The sequence below is a fragment of the Pieris rapae genome, chromosome 8, assembly GCF_905147795.1.
Source record: "Pieris rapae chromosome 8, ilPieRapa1.1, whole genome shotgun sequence".
In the NCBI taxonomy this organism is placed as follows: Eukaryota; Metazoa; Arthropoda; class Insecta; order Lepidoptera; family Pieridae; genus Pieris; species Pieris rapae.
Genome location: NC_059516.1, coordinates 1,954,293 through 1,968,087, shown reverse-complemented (window position 1 = coordinate 1,968,087; position 13,795 = coordinate 1,954,293). Strand labels below are relative to the sequence as shown.

The 13,795-nt window shown below is 34.2% G+C and overlaps 1 protein-coding gene and 1 non-coding gene across 2 annotated transcripts in view; one reads left to right on the top strand and one right to left on the bottom strand.

The window, feature by feature from the left end:
* LOC110995591 (rho GTPase-activating protein 23) overlaps positions 1-13,795 on the bottom strand; it is a 306,700-nt gene that overhangs the window by 284,064 nt on the left and 8,841 nt on the right. The gene's annotated exons all lie outside the window — the stretch shown is intronic.
* Trnae-cuc lies at positions 697-768 on the top strand. Its single transcript has one exon. It is a non-coding gene; the product is annotated as a tRNA-Glu (tRNA).

Here is a 13,795-nt window from a genome sequence, read left to right as displayed (position 1 = left end):
AGTTGTTTTTATTTGTAATGTAACGAAGTATGAATAAATGAATAGAGTGCTCATTATTTTAAGCATATGTAAGTGGTTACACATTAGTGGATACATATATAGCAGGTTAATAATAAATACAAAAATATTATTAATATAAGGGATTATATACAGTTACTATACTATATAGTCAGCCTTTGTTTCACGTTGAATCAGATTTATAAATATAACGTCTTTTCAACCATATTAATTGTCCATAACTTATTGCAAAACATACACAAAAAATACTTGTTGAATTCATATACATCCAAACAAAATATAAACTTGTTGTTGTACGCGTTGTAACTCGAATAAATTTTGCAATTCAGGACAAATGTGAATAATACAGCTTCCTGTGTGATGTCATCTGCGGTGGGCTGTAACGACCTAATTTGGAAATTATATAACCACCTTTAATACATTTGTATTTCCGTAATATTTAGTGTTAACGAATTTACATAATCAAGTAATTTTAATCAATGGTCTTAGACGGAACATGAGCGACGGCGTGGTGAAGAGCCTAATGCCACAAAAACGTTCGTTAGTCTGGTTACGATTTCTAGGATTTGTTTCATAGCATTGAGGCCGCTACTGTCAATGTAGTATATTCAAGTACAAAAAAGGAGGATTGAAACACTAATCCTAAACAATATTAACCTATTCAAGGACTTGACAGCATCCGATATGGTCTAGTGGCTAGGATACCTGGCTCTCACCCAGGAGGCTCGGGTTCGATTCCCGGTATCGGAATTCTTTTTTTCGTGTCAATAACATTAAACAGAATAATCAAAAATATATTGGAATTTAAGTTAAACTAATTATTTTCGTTAAACAACAAATTTTCTATTTCACGAGTGCTCACGACTGACTATGAAGGAGAAATAATAACGTATTTCGATTCATGGAAATAGTGAGTGAGTATTAAAAACATCACTGTACTCAATGCTGTGTTTTAACCCAAAAATCAAAGTATTAAGCCACAAGCAATGCTATGTAACACTCCTAAATTAGATAATGCAAAGTGCATTAAGCAAATGTTTGTTGGGTTTATCTTACTGGGTCAGAGATAAGAATTTACTACTAGACGATTTCTCAACACTTCCATGTCAACTGCCTCAAAACGGTCCTAATATTCAGATTTGTTAAAAACTAAGGGCCTGTTTCACAATGTATGGATATGTACCAAATAGCTATGCAACACATAAATTATTTGGAAGATAAAAGTACCGAATACGAAACTTCGCGCCTAATGACGAATAGCGCTATCTGACAGTCGTGAAACGCAAAAATACTGTTTATCCTACCAATCAGTAATAAATAACTTATTTGAAACTTATCCGGACATTGTGAAACAGACCCTTAATCTTTATATTTATCTCTGATATGCGTACGGGAACGAACACGCCCAATGCCAGACCCACTATGCCTATTTTGAGTTAATTGTTTAAACTATGAATTGAATCGGGAAAGGTTATCGCAATAAAAAGGAATAAAGTGTTCTGATATTTAAACTACATGCTAAGGAAGACGCTAGTAATTAATAAATAACTCATTACTTAGTAGGAAACAGATAAAATAAAGATTAAAATTAATTAAACAAGTGTATTACGTACATATTGACATTATATAATTAATAATAACTCAATAAAACGTAAATTATGGAATCTATCTGTTTCTCTACGCAGAGAGTTTGAGTTTCTTTGCGTTTTCGTAATGATGAGTGTTCTGAAGAAGAGTTTGGGTTGGTCTCTCTTTTCTCGTTTGAACACTTTACGAGCCGTTTCATCAAACATCACCTTGATAGTCTTCCACAGTCCGTTTCCTTTGAGAACTAGCGAAATGTGGAGTCGACTCCCGATGGAGGTCTTTCCTGAGAGATACGCCCTTCAACTATTCAAAATTAGAGTGTACTCTTCCCTTCAATTCCTACAACGCACACAAAAAAGGGTGCCCATTGGCGGGGGCGACTGCCTTTTATATGAATTAAAATAATTCGTTTTATTAATGACATCAAAATGTAAATAAAATAACTTCACTCAATCTTTTCATTTCCAGCAGTTCATGTATTATGTGATGCAATCAGCGCCTACTTTTATTTGAATATTGTGGATTATATTTTTTCTATAACTCCGATGTGCCTGAACCACTAAGCCACTGCGATGTTACACGCTTTAATTGAGCATAATTTAGTGATACAAAAACATAGCTGTATGTTCAATTGTCCTCTTGGTTCTTTACAAAATTTGGCCTTGAATAAACTAAAGATATAATTAAATAACCATTATTTCGTATGTTCGAGCTGTGTTGCACCACGCCTGTATATTAACATTTTAATAGACCACGTATTTTTCTGATAAGGTGTTTATGTTTAAGCATTACTTCAAGGTCTTACGATAATATAAATATGACGGTACGTGACTATGGGGCGACGTACGAAGGGGCTGTCGCAACATCTAAGTGGCGCAGGTCAGAGCAAAAGAATCTATGGACCTGACCCATCTAAGGCTCCTTGAATCCTCACGACAGAAGACCGCGCGGACTTCCACCGATTAGGTGGACTGACGACATCGTCAAGGAAGGCTCCCAGTGTATGCAGAGGCCACTGCAGAGCTACTGGATAAAAAGGAGGCCTCCGTCCAGAAATTCAACAAAAAGAGGGGATGATAATGATGAGCATGTGGACATTAAAGATTTGAGATTTCGTTGATGCTTCCAATAAATAATTATTACTGAACCTAAGATCTCAGTTATCCCGTGTGTTTATACGTCTATTTATCGTAAGTAAATTTATAGTTGTAAAACTTAACAAAACGTAATACGTTCGAAAACTTATATCAATCATGAGAAAAGCATTAAATCCCAGAAAATTTGTAGCAACAAGTCATCAGTGTAGTAAGGTCGATGTAAACAAATTCTTGCGAATTCATAAACAAAACAACCTGTGAAAAGAAAAAACCATGAGAAACAAAAACCAATTGGAATGAGAATATGCAAATCGACAATACAATTGAAGAAAAACTTCCGATTTCACTTATTACTTTCGACGGTAATGAACTCAAAGATTCTAGAATTTTCCAATAATACTAGATATTTATAGCTTTCCAAGTAATAAGTTATTCAGTACATGATAATGAAAGATTTGATTACTGATAATATTAACGGTTTTCTAACGAAAGTGTGTGTGACGCTTAAATTAAAATACATAATTTGTACTTTTATTAGCCGCATAGATAATTTAAAAATTTAATACCGATGTTGGGGTTTAATTTAAATAAAGTCATTTCGTTACAAATAAAACAATCTTCGCACTATACAGATTACAATTTTATTATATAATTTCATATTATATATAGTAAAATATTATTTAATGCTCATTAAATTAATATTTATTTCCAACACACAAATATTTAGTATTTACAATATTCTTAACCCATATTAATAAGATATAATGATAAATAATTTTATAATTGTAATGTATTATGTGGCAAAAATTTAGAACATAGTATTACAGTAGTATACTTGTATGGAACTATTATAATTTTGTAAAGTTTTTATTTTTCATTTTATGTTACATCGTAGATAGCCAATAATCTTACTATTAGAACAAAAGTGTAAGGTTTTCATATTTGTTTAATTTAATTCTAAACATTTTTTATGAATCTATATTCTTAAGAAACTTGCTACAAGTGCGCATGTGCAATAGTTAGTCATTTGACTCGTTCGATTTTACAAATTGACTCGAACAACTGCCCGAAGTGGGATGGTCCAGTCGGAGTAGGGAATAGATTATAAAAGTTGTTGTTGTACACATGCGCACGGGCAATTACTTTGTTCAAATTTGAAGTGATAGAGTTTACGAAAAATCAGTGAAGTAAATTATAGTGAATCAAGTCGTCATTGGTGTGTTTAATTTCCGAAAAGCTAGCCTTTACACGTATTTTCAGTTTTCACTTATGCCATAAATACAGCAATTTAATTCGCTACAACGATATCACTCCATATGTTAAAAGGTCACACGTTGGTCACGACGAGTCATTTCTCCCCTTTTAGGGAACACAACCAAACACCATATTAATTTAGACATAAAATAAACATTCAACATACGTTTGATACAATTGTATGTGCTTTAAAAATACTTGCTTGTCCGATTAATATTGACGAAAACTGTCTTAGACCATCGACAAACATAAACACGCTTATAAAATATAAAGGTCCACGTTCTAATTCATATCTCAAGTCACAATCTAGTCTATAAAAAAACTTCTAATACAGATAATTAAATTCTAAACATTATTATGAAACCTGTTCTTAAGAATATTACGAGTGCGCATGTGCAATAGTTGTTTATTTGACTCGTTTGGTTGTTTAAGACTTGACTCGAACATCTCCCCGAATTGGGATGGTCAAGCCGATGGTTTTCTTGAAGGACCCAAAGTCGAATTGGTTCTGAATCGGTAATATTGTCCAAAATCAAAGGTCCCGGCTAAATTCTATTGTATACGTAATTAGATTCTTAATAACAACGTCATCGGCTATTACGACTATCGGTTTTTACGACCAAATATCGTACCCCTCCGATGTCTTTATAATAGATTTTGACTGTACGTCCATTTATCGCTCGTACTTATTAAATCATACATAAAACAAAAGGTGCTTAAAATGTCTACCCCACGTTCCGTAGTCTTAACGAATACAGAAGACACGCCGCCCACAATCAAGGAAAACGTTGAGCGGTTCATTGAAAGGCAGGATAGTGAAATAACACCCAATTGAGTCCGCTTCAATGCATTTCCTTTGGCACAGTTACATTGGGATTAAGTGCTAAGCGTGAGCCGGCTATTGTCATGACAATAAAGATCTATTGGAGGAAATAATCGTGATATGATATAGATTTATTCACACGTTATTAACAGTGTAATAATATACTAAGGGGCCGTTCAAGTATTACGTAAGCAGATTTACTGCATTGTATCCCCCCCCCTCTTCTTGGTATTAAAAGCAAACCCCTAAAAATAATAGTAGCTACATAAAACCAATTCATGTTTATAATACTTCGTTTTCTAAGTAGGAGATCGGCCTCGGGTCTCGTTACTTCTTCTATCTGTCACCACAGACTATATGTTCCAAAACTCAGGATCCTTTCCTAACTGAAGACGGATTGTCACTTGCAGTTGAAGTGAAGAGAAATATAAGTTTGTTAAATTGTCACATAGAGCTTACCATTCAAAGCCACATCGCTGAGAACTGATTTATTGAATACGTTAGCAGAAGCTGCCATTTCATCAAAACAACTTGACAAACTTAAAGCCAACATGGACCTGTTCAACCACGAACTATTCTACCAAGGGCTTTCAATACTATGTAATACGATAGACTTAAAGTGCATTTATCAAATCCGTACAGTCTAGTCAATAGTCTAGATATAACATTACATCAGAACAGACTTGTAAACGTTCGACACCGATACAATGTTTTCGTGTCAATAAAACAATATGGGCTTTGTTCTGTGAAATTAGCGGGAGTACTTGAAACCATTGCTAAATTCGTATTTCCATAGAACGTTACCCCATTCTGTGTAAAGCAATCAGCGGTATTTGGTGTAATAATTTCATGTAATACTTCCGTGATTGTGAAATTACACAAAAATATTTCCTAAATATTATTTAGTCTTAGTGTAAATGATATAGCATATATGTCTATAGTGTGAATAGCAGTGTGGCTTCAGCGTGAGAGTCTCATCCTTGAGGTCGTATGTTCAATGCCTGGCTGCGAACCAATGGACTGTCTATGGGCACATTTAATAGTCGCTCGAAAGGTGAAGGAAATACATCGTGAGGAAACCGGCTTGCCTTAGACCTTAGACAAAAAGTGGACGGCGTGTCAGGCACAGAATCACCCACTTGCCTATTAGATTGATATCAATTATCATGAAACAGAAATCTGAGGCCCAGACCTTTAAAAGTTGTAGTGCCATCATATATTTTATTTAAATGCTACGAAAGAGAAAAAAAACGTTACTTAACCCAAAATGTATCATCAAATCGCCAGTGCGCAACACAGTAGGCATTTGCGTTTATAAACTCATATGAAAAATTTTAGTGCTGTATCAATATTTATTTTATGCATTTGTAAATTAGAACAAGAAATTTATTCCAACTAAATCACCTAATACATAAAAATATATCTAATAACTAACCTTAAAATTTAATTATTAAAAAATATTATTAAATTAGAACTGTTATAAAACATAGACGTTGATTTATTTTTTAGATATCATATGTAATGCTATATCTAGAATAAAACATTTATGTAATATTCCTAATAACTTATTTTATATATTATTAAAAGGAGTTCTGTGTCCGAGGTAGCTGCCAGCTCTTCGTTCTCCTGTCGACTAATCTTTTTGATATTTTCCTTTGTTATAAATGTCAGAATATAGCGTCATATTATTCGATCATAATTATAATTAGAACCCTACACTATTACGTAACTGTATTCGTAACAAAACGTTTTATTACTTGCCTTTCAAATAAGCCTTAAATTCTTCATTATCTCAACATGTCGAATTAATTTATTCAACCAGTTTTTACAGTTGATTCTGGTCCGTTGTGCCCCTGGCCCATTTAATGGCGTCTCATTATTTTTCGATCGTTTTAATCGGTTAACGTTTTAAGAATTATTAACGCCGAAATGACTTCATTTTTGAGTTAATGCAAGTAATTATGCGAAATTCTGGTTGGGTCACGCTCTCAAAATGTCAAAAGGGGGTCACCAAGCGGAAGTCGGGAATTTATTGTACAATTTTAATTTAAAAATTCAGAAGCATTCAATGTGACTCACAGCTTGATACATTTGGTTAAATGCACGTTATGAATAAATGTAAATAATGTACAGAGAAGAAAGAAAAGTAAATCAAGACAAACTGTTCCCAAGCTCCCTAATGTTCGGGATTTTGTCTCCAAGAATGTGATAATTTACATTTTATTTCTTCGAATCAACATTATTTGCATAAACAATGTTACTTACGAGCCATTACAAAATATATATATTTTTCGACCCTACGACTTTGTCCTGCATGATATTTCAAGCGATTAGGATATTAAACTAAGTATGAAAGTACCGACTGCAGCGCCATCTGCCGGGCTAATTTGTGAATCCAAACCATCCAAGACTCCGCCCAAACGCATACAAAACCAAAATCATTCAAATCAATTCAGCCGTTTAAGAGGAGTTCAGTTACTTGTTAATGTACAGTAGAATTACATATAGATAATAGCTAACCTATCTTGTAAGTTAGATCAATCTGCACACGGTGAGCTAATTTGATTAGAATCAATTCAGTAGTTTAGCAGTCCACAGCGGACAAACAACGTGATAATTTATATAATTTTTATTATTATTTTTTTAAAGAACAGGGGGCAAACGGACAGGACACTCTCTGCCCAAGGACACTCTCAATGCCAGAGGGCTCGCGACTGCGTTACCGGCCTCTTAAGAATTGGTACGCTCTTTTCTTGAAGGACAAATTTAAGGTATATAAATTAGAAAGTTTGACTTTGGATTAATTACTCAAAACGAAGGAAGTGTCTAAAATAGATTTCAGATTGGCTTACAAATAGACGGGTTCAGGAAAACATAGCGTCCGATAAAGCGTTCAATTCATACATCGCAAAAGCTATCGAAACTATACTTACTGTTACCAAAATTTTAAATTAAAACAACATTCACATCTACAATTCAAGTAACGTCATGTCACGTCATATCTCCTTTAACCTTAAAGTTTCTTGGATATTGGGTAGTCAAAAAATTGATACCAAAAACCGCGCAACCACCACAAAACCTTGATATCGATCCAACCACATATCCTACCAGTATTATATTCGTGCGTAATTCAATCCGACACAACCTAATAAAATCTTTCCATTTGAGGTAATTGTTTTTGTGTAACTTATTAGTAACCCATTACACTGATCAAACATTACAATTCAACAACCAACATCGAATTGGTGGCTGGAAATCTTCCACGATCCGTTTCACAAGGCATTTTTTTGCGAACTAGCGAACTGTGGTATCGACTCCCGGTTTTAGAGAGATCAGATAAGATCGGGATAGGGATAGGATAGGAGATAAGATCACTAAATATGGGTGTCCCGCAGGCTCGTTTGTTTGCCTATTATATGTATAAAAAAAACACTAATTTTCTAATAGGTAGCAAACAAGCTTACAAACATCATCGCAGCCCATGAGCCAATCTTTTTTAACAATTGGAGGACCCAGAACACTTCCGCTAAGAGTCCATTCCCATGTTCCCATGTTCCCATGTTCAGGACTCTCTATAGGTGGAAGGGGCGTTATCATCTGCTCTATTGATAACATTATTCGTCTGACATTGTCTGTCTCATTAAATACTCTTTATTGTTCCTTAATGGCAAATTATATATTTCACGAAGTGATGTGATTATTGAGTGAGTAATATTAAATATAGTAAAGGCTTAGTAATAAGAATTCCACAAATGAAAACGGAAAACATCAGTGTATCTTATCTCTGGTAATCTGTTGTGATCTTGTGGTCGAGTGCGTAGGCGCGTGTTGCATTATGAATTTGAAATCGAAAGTGACAACAGTGCATAGAAAGTTTAGAGAAAATGTTGCTTTTGACCACAAAAACCTTTTTCGAGTATATAATAAACATAAGTAATAATATTTAAATTCGGACTAATACATCTCTTCATGTCCTATAACCAGGTGGGGCAGAGGGCGATCACAGCGAGTCTCCATCGCGTTCGGTCTTGGGCCTCGTATTTCAACTGTTTCAACATTTCAACGATTTTCTCAACTCTATAGTGTACTTTTATCAAGGAGTTCGCTCTGTCGTTTATGAAACGGTTTTGAAGACCCATTTTAGTTGTAAAGATGCACTACTAGGATCTGATAATGGCATCCCACAGAACTGCGAAAATCTGTTAAAAAAAACAAAGCCGTTTTTTCGTTAAAAACTAACGCAATCATATTTATTTGTTCTATACATTCACAGGTTTCATTCATTACATATTTTCTCTCAAATAATTCAATATTTATTGTTAAGAGTTCGCACGATTGACACAGAATGCATCCACACCATCTATGGTATTAAAAATTAATATTTCATAGAGTGAAAGTGATTTCAACGTCCAATGATTTACGAACGCACGCATTTTAAGACCACAGTAAACGACTACTTTATTGCACACATATCATGTAATGCATGATATAACCTACATCAGTGGTGTACTTCTAGGCTATATATTAAAGGCTGACTAAAGAAATAATAGATAAAATAAAGCATACATAATTAAGAAGATAGGGCACACTGATACCTAAAAAGAATGAGATGATAGAAATATGAACGTGTTTTAGTGTAAAAGTATCTGTAATAAAGGTTTTTTTTTAATTATGTTATTATTAAGTTAAATACCAGACATTTTAATGAAATTTATTCAACAAAGTAAATCAGATGACCTCTGCCCCGTCTGGGGGACATTGGACTTTAAGTCAAGTCAAGTTGACAGAAAAAAATATGCATTAGGCTATTGAATGGTTGCCATAGCAACCCTATTACCGCGAAAACCAATCCTTTTAATATTCTGCTACATTTTTACAATTGTTTGTTGATTTTCTGTATATCTTATACTAGCAGACTCGGCCAAGCGTTGCTGTGGCTAAGGTTTTTGTTATATTACATAGTAGTAAATTAATCAAGGGAAACCGTAGGAGAACTTATGTGAAACGTTGGTACCACGACACGGACCTAAACTAAACTACCTTTAACTCAGCGCCATCTGTTAGAATTGTATCAAATAATAAACAAATGTTAATGTTATCGTAATTTTAGTAAGGATGCCTATTTTTTTTGAAATATAGCCTATGTCACTCAGGAATGATGTAGCTTTCCAACAGTGAAAGAATTTTTCAAATCTGCCAAGTAGTTTCGGAGCCTATTCAATTCATACAAACAAACAAAAAATCAAACCTTTCCTCTTTATAATATTAGTATAGATTATTTATTATTCGTGTCTGTACCCATTTAACTGTTTCCCTCCTTCAGCTATAACCTTCCTTCTATCCGTATTAATCAATGTTCGTACTTCGTAAGTACTTAGGTAACCTATATGACCTAATAATTGACGCATCGCGCATGCCCTATCACATTTGTAACATGACTCGTGTCAGCTGATGCTCAGATGAAATAATCTGTAACGAAACACTGACTGAATCATAATAATAATAAAAAATCAAATAATAATAACTATATTGCACTCCACCATGGCCCGGCAAAGCACATGGCGTATAATCCGTACTTCCGCGATTCGGTTCACGGCGAAACAATAATAGTTTTGAATTGATACGGACATGCGGCTGTTCCAGTATTTAAAAATAATCTAACCCCTAGTAAGGGTTATCGGAAATCCTACAATAAGAAATAAAAATTTTAAAACCTTCAAAAACGAAACGGTGGACTTCCGAATGAGTTCCTCCATCAACAAATTGGAGCAGTTTAATTGCCAGAAACATAGCTGGTTTTGTGGCGATCAATTCAGATCTTATATACAATCATAATATCGATTCTTACTTATTATTATACATATAATAATATCGTATAAGAATCGCTTTAGGAAATAAGCAACAGAATGTAGGTCGAGCTGTAAGATGAAATTGACTTTGAAATAATCATTAGTTTAATTATAAAGTAAATAAAGAGATTATGAGCCATAGGAATACAGAATAAATAACACAACAATTCCATAACTTAAATATTAAAAGGCGATAACTCGGCAGGCGGAACTATCGAGCCGACATTTGTAAAACAACTTTCCTGGAACTAAGTATTATTACGATATTTCTAAGTTTTGCACGTGTACAATTCACACTTCTATAACAATTTATTTCTTTTAGTAAAAGCCATTCAACTGAATGCTAACAAATTCAACCAAGGCAGCATGAACATATTATTTAGCATTTGATATTTTTAAGGCAGGCTCACTTCTCAAACTTAAAGAAAGAAGAAACAATAACTGTTTTGCCGGTAATCGAACCCATCATCCTATGCGTCTGTGCGTGTCTACTAAGCGCGTCCCCTTCGCCAAATGAGATGAATATTTTTTGTCCACTTACTAAACCTCAAACACATTTGCACGAATAAACTTTAAATTCGTTCCTTAAACATAACATTATCTTCGTACTGGATGATGAATTCTTTTAAATAGGTCATGATTGGTCATCGTGAGACCTTGCTTCGATAATGCAACGCGTCATCTTCAAACATCTGTATGACTGCAGTCGATAATTGAGCTTCAGTACATGTTATATTACAATTTCACTACAAAGATAACAAAATATTAAATAAAATTAAAAAATATTATATGGTATTGATAAATAATTTATGTATGTGATCTGACACTGGAACCAAAAATTTTATCGTCGGTGATTTGTTTTCTTGTGTGTAAATAATAATAATTACCTTTATTGCTGTAAAATGTGAAGTATTATAAACACTAGTAACTAACCGACAAGCCGGTTTATTTCTGTTTTACAGCTTGTCCTTGGACAAAGTCCTCTCAGAGCTTCCACTCCTCTCAGTTTCTAACTTTACGTCGTTACGTAGACACATGGGGCCAGCTACTCTACTTCTATCATCTTCCCACCTTTTTTGTCTTCTTCTTTTTTTGTCATAGAGTACTCGCTTCGCTTTAGCCAGTCCTTTGGTTCATCAAATCAAAATTCGTTTATTCAGTTAAGATGCGTTTGAGGGTATGCTTATGAATGTCGAAAACGTTTACAAAATTCGCAAGAGAGCAAAAACTACGCCATCCGTTCGCAAAACTACCAGGAGACCTTGTTCTGAGAAGAACGGGCAAGAAACTCAGCAAGTTTTCCCCTCCCTCTAATAATAATGTCATAATTGTCCTTTACTAGTAGTACTTAACAGCATTTCTAACCTTTGTCATTTTTATTACTTCTACTTTTACTATATCTTTCAATTTCAGACATCTGTGTATTAACAAGTAACTAAACACCAACTCAACGTTTTGTCCCTTATGAAAACATGACAAAACATCACACTAATAGTTTCCGACGCATCATGTCTCAACTGTCCAAGAACTTCAAGAGGCGGAAAAGACGACCGTTATTTATTTGATATGCGTTTATCGGTAGCATCATGTATAAGATTGGTTTATAATGTTACGTTAACTGTTTTTTTTTGTTTGGAAATCTTATTACTGTTAGATTGGTTATCATAGGTGATCGAGACTTCGATAAGTCCTTGGAAAAGGACAAATTAAGAATCCGAATAAGAAAAAAGATTACTGATGCACAAACTTTCTCGTTCCAAACCATTTACATTTTGTAGGACGACAGGTGGACACAAAGACTAGTAAAATAAAGTCTACGACATCCAGAGGCAAGCCTTGTGCCAGATGGACAGACAATGACGGCGGGGAAAAAGTTGCTGGAAATAGAGGATAATGTTTGTATTTTTGTAATAAATAAAATAAATATAAATGTATATGTATATTATATAACCCTTAAAAGGTTTGTAAAACAAATCTGAACTCATACCTGACCTCGTGGGTTCGATCCCCGGCTGTGCACCAATGGAGTTTCTTTCTAAGTGCGTATTTAACATTTGCTCGAACGGTGAAGGAAAACATCGTGAGGAAACCGACATGTCTTAGACCCAAAATCGACGACGTGAGGCACTGGAGGCTGATCACCTACTTGCCTCTTATATTTAAAAATGATCATGAAACAGATTCAGAAATCTGAGATTAAAAGAGTTTGTCGCGCCAAAATTTTTTTTTTTAGTTTAAGTAATTATAATGAGATATTAAAAAACAAGATATTATCCGATACAAATTGACCATCAGCTATTAAAATTGACCGTAAATAGAGTCGATAACACTGTCCTTATGAATATTAATCAACGACGCGGCCTAAATTATATCTATTGAGAATATTCACGGAGAGCGTGCCTGACAGACGTCAACTTGGATCAATTCAGGATTGCTTTGACCGACTTAACGATATTTCATTGAAAATGTTAGACATTATGAATATATTTTCATTTAAATGAAGCCGCTGCTTCAACTTAAGCAAAGATTTTATTTTATTGGAATTATAATATTTACTATACACTTTAAATACTTATTTATATACATAAAATATCAACCTACAACTGTAACCAGTCAATATAATATAAATTCCCAAAATAAATTTCTCCCAAACCGAATAATGAAATAAGATTGCGGAAAATGTAATGTAATATGTGTAAACTCTTTTAAAACCAATTGCATTATTTTATGCGTAGACACGCGACATAATAACTATGTCACCAAACAACCCTTGGTTTTCGTTGCTTGATAAATGACATTGACCAATGCACCATACCTCAGCATACTAGTTTAATTAATCGACCAATAAATCATATAGGCGTCATCGCAACTTCTGAGCATAATATAATTAATATAAATTGTCTCGACGGCGCCCAAGTAAAATCTTGTGATAACTATGTATACAAGTATTTTTGAAATATAACAAACGGGTTCACCCGATATAAAGTGCCCATCGTCACTCACAGACACGCAAATGCGTTGCCGGCCTTTTAAGAATTGGTACGCTTCTTTCTTGAAGGTCCTTAAGTCGGATTGGTTCGGAAAGACTTCAGTAGGCAGTTCCACATACTAGCGACAAAAAATGTGTTAATAAAATCTCAGTTGTGGAACGACGGACATCGAGCCGA